Below are 6,000 nucleotides of genomic sequence, written 5' to 3' on the forward strand. Positions count from 1 at the left end.
CACTGAACAATAAATATTCATGGATTTGACAGGAAAGACATAGTGCATAATTTAACTTAAGCAAAATTAAGCAGGACAGGCAGCCTTATCCTTTAGTAGATCACAAAGGACTGAACTTGAGTGGCAGCTTGAGTGATGGCCTAAGAATGCCTGACAGTCACAAAAGTATCAGACTCTTTAACAGCAATTGTAAAGACTTCTTACATTGTGTCCTTGAGTCTATTCAGTGCTAAAATCCTGTACAGAAGGAGAATGAGCTACTAATGCTACCATTCCAGAGAAAAACTCAATACTCATACTTTCCACTGTTGCTTTTGTCCCCCTGTTCCTTCTGGATGTACAGAAGTTCAAATGGAGATTTGTCTCTGGAACAGCCTGTACAGCTCAACCTTTGAAAACATCAAACAGCTGAGTTTGGTTTCTCAAGAAGAAATAAAAGCTGCAGTTGCTGTGCCAAAGCTTGGCAGAAGGCTCTCGTTCTGTACTCACATCCCATAAAATCACAGTGGTGGGGCAGTGGAACAGGCTGCCCAGAGGGGTGGTAGCTGCCCAAACTCTGGAAATATTCAAGGTCAGGTTGGGCAGGGATCTGGTGAACTTTACAGGTTCCTTCCAGCCCAAACTATTCTATGATTCTATGAGATATTGCTAAATATTGACCACACTTTTTGTTACAGAGGTTGAGGATTTTCTGTCAGAGGCTCCTGTACCTGCACTGGCAATGTGAGCTCAGCAGATGAATAATAATCCCAGTCCCTATGTGCACCCTCTCCTACTTTTACACACACACAAATGTACACAAACTGAAACATTTGCTTCCCTCTTGCTGAGGGACTTGCTGCCAACTTTCCCTCCAGCTTGCATCTTTTCCCACATACTGCTGATTTCTGTCATCCTTCCCACTTCTTCCCTGCCCTCTTCCCATGGTAGCAAGGCTGCTGCCAAAAGCTCTCTCAGACAGACACCAGATGAGGGAGGCTCACCCCAGAGGGTAAATGTTCCCATCATGCTCCCAGGAGCAGTGGGAAATTAAATGTTCCACCAAACCTGGTGGGACAGCACAAGTTGCCTCATTAAGACTCAAGTGTTAACTGTGACCTTTAATTATTGGGGATCTGACTGCTACCATTTATCAGTGTCTTATTTAGCTGATATGTACTGCACTGAGTTAGGTGAACTGCTCTGAGTTCAGATAATCTCAGGCATGAAGTTCCCACCTTCTTGTGTTTTACCCACCCACAAATGTCCTGTTGACAGGCCAGGAAACCAGAGGTGTACCCCATTCCTTAGGCTGCAGAAAAAGAATGAATAATGTCCTGAAAACCTGGGTGCAGTGCCTTGAAAGACAATCACACTAAAACCTCTCCCCTGATTTATACCAAGGATGACAGATGCTATTTTAGAGAACTGGTTGAAATTCATCACTACTTAAATAAAGTATCCACTTCAGTATGCATGGCTTTCCACATGTTTCTAAGCCTAGCAGAAAAATTAATCCTTTTTCCCTGTGGAGATATTCTCTCTCAGGACCAAAGCCCTCCAGGAAGATGGACATTTTATAATCCTTAAGGCTACTTCATATTCCTGGAGGGCCTCCTTATCTTCTCTAGGGGAGTTGTTTTATCTGTCCAGAGTTTCTTTTTTTCCCATAGAATGCTGTCCTCATCCAGAAGGGCCCTGTCTTTCTCTCAGAGGAGCTGATCTTTCCAGAATTCTTATCCTGGGATTTCTCTAAGTCATTTCCCACCATGATTCCAGGGGCTGCTGGTTTGGAGAGGGGTGGACCAGCCTTTTGCCCTGCACTGCTCTCTGCATCCCAGATCAGCAGGTTCCCATCTGAGGGACAGAGAACTCTGCCCTTTTCCCTCTGGTGCTGGAGTTAACTTATGTCCCTCTGACCCTTGGCAGTCTCCTGCCCTTCACAGACTCCCCCAAAGTATTTACAGTTTCCAAAATCACATGAAACTTGAACAACGAAAAGACCAAAAAAATCTAATTTTCTGTTCATTGTTCAACCTCATAATTCTACAGCTAGGGTTCAAGGGGCTTAATTATTTATCCTGTTTCATTAGATTTATTATGACTTTTTGCACAGTGCCTCCAGCTCCACAGAGGGAGTAGGCTGCATTATAAATAAAAAACTGCTCTGTGCAGCAATTTCAGCCTGGTTTCTTTGCAAAAAACTCTTGTTCCTGAAAGGATGGCAGAGGAGCAGCAACCCAAGGCAGGGTGAAACAAGGAATCATTTCTTCTTCCCTCCTGCCCTTTAGGGTTGAGCTGGAAAATTTCTTAGGAAAACACATTTCACTCTGACATGAAGGAAGCAATCCAGGTGTCTAAACAGGAGCATCCAGTGACATTTTTAACACTGAACTCCTCTGCATATGGTCTCTTAGAAGTCAACACATAGGAGACCCATGTCCTTTGGGAGCTGCAGGTAGAAGCTGAGGGAGATATCCCAACACGTACTGGGCACAGGGCACCCAGGTGTGTGAGGGAGTCCCACCTTGGAGTCTGCCTCTAATTCATGTGGTTAAAAGTTCCTTTGGATCAGGGAAAATCAGGAAATCGTTTTGCTTTTATGAGGCTTCCATCATCTGAACATGCACAAAATGATACAAAAACAACTTCGAGAGCCTTTTCTCACACAGTACAGTAAAATTATTGCCATTTGTTCTTTTACTGTGCTCCTGAGGCAGGCTTATAAAGATGTAGGGTAATTATATCAGAGTACATCTTTCAATTAAAATGACATTATTATCTCACAGAAAATGACTAAATTATATAATTTTGTTCCACAAGTCTGCAAACACTCTTTTGGTTGCTAGCGAAATAATTTTCTGCAGACAAATCTAAGAGTGCAGAACTAATGGCTAACAAGCCTGATGTTAGTTTAGATCTGTTCTCTGACTTGAGAGAGGCCTTATGTAAATAGGTGTAAAATGAATTTGAAAAAAATTGTCTTTACTTGTTAAGACTCTTATCCCTCTCTGTTACCATCTCAAGAAATAAACCCCCAAGGAATTGTGTCATGCTGCTAGAAAATGGAGCATTTTGAAAACCCTAGAACAGAGGCATGCAACACTTAGAGAAGTGCAGCCCTAATGGCAGCTGGGTCTCTGATACCCACTGGTGACTGTGATCCACTGCTCACCTATACTGACAGAATTTCATGAAGTTTGGAACCATTGGTTTGAAGTCCAGTGATGCTGGGTGGAGCTGGAAGGAGTCACTGGGCTCCTGGCAGGCCATGAGCCAGAACAAGGACTTTGCTCCATATTCGTGCTGGTTGCTTCTGAAGCATGACAAAACCCATCTGTGGGTTTCCTTACCCTCAGTAGCTCCCCTACTTAGGAAAACTGTCTGGAAGACACAAACAGCACACAAACACACTAAATGTTAGACACATTCTCAGGTTGTGTCCTTACGGTTGTATGATTAAATTTGGCAGCCAAGGGAAGTGCTACTGTATCTTGTGTTATTTGAACTAAAACAAGTGATGGAGCTAAAGCTGAGCACAGATACAGCCAAGGCCAGATGGTTTTCAAAAGAAAACCTGTGATCCTAAATCCACCTGAAAGCTTGCTTTAGCAGAGTAGCCTGACTTTTAAATGGCTTGGTTCCACTGAAGTCATTGGGAGGAAGTGGTGGCTCAGTGGATTAGAAAATCTGATCTGTCTTTAGAGCAGGTATTTTAACCTGGGCTTATGTTTATAGTTTGTGAAATTTTGGTGATTTGAACACCTTCTCTGTGAAGGTAAGCAACATTTTCATTATGTACATTTTAAATACATTTAGTGCAACTCAGGCCCTGATCCTGCAGGACGTGAAATAGGCTCTTTACTGAGAGAAGTTTTCTCTATTTTTCTATTGAAATTGTCTTAAAATTTAGACATGAGTGTTCTGTTTCTGTTTGGCTGTAGAATGTTTCACTGAGTCACAGTGACCTCTTTGTGAGACCTTGAGCCAAATTCACCCAGATTCTTTGACGACAAAATCAACCATCCACCCAGGAACTGAGGACAAACATGAAAAATGAGATGTTTCAAGAGGATTGTAGGAGAAAGCCAAGATTAAAAACCATCATGATTGCTAGGAGACAACCCTTGGAAATCTGTTTCAGCTTTTTCTGTTTCAAGTTTTTTTCAAATGTCTCAGTACTTCTGCTGAAAGCAGCTTCTACTAAAACACTTCAGAAAACAGCATAAGAATAGTTCAGATAGACACAATTCTGTTCATTAAGGAAGTCTTGCTCTCTGGGACACCCTCTTAGTCTTCTTCCCAGGTGAGATGTTTTCTTCTTTGTAAATGGTAATGGAAAGCTTTTTCTTTCTTCTCTCAGTTTGCTTCATCCCCTCCTCCAGGAGCTGTTTCTTCTTTCCATAACATTTTCGTGTTCCCATTTCAGCTCCCTGTTTGACACTATGGCTGGGAAAGACTGATGGTGGAAAGAATATTGTTCAGTCAAATACTTTCTGAATTTTTAGCAAAACATTGTTTTTCTAGACAAGATGTTTTGGTGGTGCAAGCGCAGCAAACAGCACAATAAACACCATTTGCAGTGGTGACATGGTGAATGACACCTTTGGGGGTAAATTTTTGACACTTGAGCACCTGCCATAAATTTGTGAAGTTGCAGCAGCAGGATGTATTATTTCTTTCTCTTCTGTTTTTTTTTCCTCCTCACACAGTAAATTCCATTACCAAAAAGGAAAAGTGGTTCTTTTAGCTTTCAACTCCTCAACCTTTGCCATTTCAGCACAAATTTCCTGGTAATATATGGAGATGAATTTCACTCCAAAGTGCTTTCAATGTCACTGCTACCAGTAACATCCTTCCTGGGAAGGACTAGAGGGATAAAATTTTGCTTTCTAGCACATCAGTGAAAAACTTATTTTCCTTTCAAGGATAAGGGATAAGGAGTGGGAAGCTCTCCATACCTTTTTTTTTTTTGGTGAGGAAAGCATAACTGGAACTTGGATGCTTGGATGGATTCTATGAATGGAGTGTTTCTAGGACCCTTTTTGCCTCTTGAATCCCACCACAGACCCCAGTGGCTCTGTACAGAGCAGCTCTCCACTGGCCTCAGCTGGGACATCCCAACAGCAACATTTCCGTGTCTGCAGTTTGGGTCTGATTCCCAGCCAGGAGGCCGGGAGCTGTGGACACAAATGCATGTCATCCCTGCATCATGAGATGCCACCAGATGTGTGGCACTGCCCCCTGCACCACAAACCAAGGGGCAGCAACCTCAGAGTGGGTGGGTGAGTGCTCTGCCTCAGGGGTCCTTCATCCATCACTAAAATAGCAGCAATCGCTTTCTGACCAACATATGGAGCTGTCTTAAAAAGATTTCCTCACCTGTCCAAAGGCTTTAATTTCTGCCCATGTGGTAGTAAATGGTTCAAGGGAGCATCTGTGTTCTTGAAAAAATTACTGTGCACAGGAGGGGCCATCTGTTGCTGCTGCAAGTGCTCAGGTATCTTTGGATTTGGGAAGTAGGTATTTTTAGAGAGAAAATGAGATGGCAGGAGTTACAGAATCCCAAAATATCTTCACTGACTTTAGGCAAAGCTCTGTATATGCCATATATGCCATATGTTTTGTGGAAGGAACTTTGGGCACCTTTCAGTGGTGGATCAATCCAAGTTTTTGTTACAACTCCCTTTTCTTAAGACTCAGCTTTAGCAAAAAGAGACCTCTTGAGTTCTCAGGTTCTGTGTCCTTCTTTCACAGTCGCTCCATCACACCATCACCTTACAAAAGCAGTAATACAGTGCAGAGAAGTCTTTCAGGCAGCCTTCTGACCCCTGCACACAACCCTCTCCACATTGTGTGGCCTCACAGCTCCAGAAATCATGAGAAATCATCTAACAAACCTACCCCAAACACAGCAATGCCAGCAAAAAAACCCCCAACAACCAAACAACAAAAAGTATACAAAAACTAAGCCCCAAAGTAAGACCTTCAGTTGGTTAATTGAATTAATTGAAACTTAGA

Source organism: Zonotrichia albicollis, chromosome 2 (genome assembly GCF_047830755.1).
Source record: "Zonotrichia albicollis isolate bZonAlb1 chromosome 2, bZonAlb1.hap1, whole genome shotgun sequence".
NCBI lineage: Eukaryota > Metazoa > Chordata > Aves > Passeriformes > Passerellidae > Zonotrichia > Zonotrichia albicollis.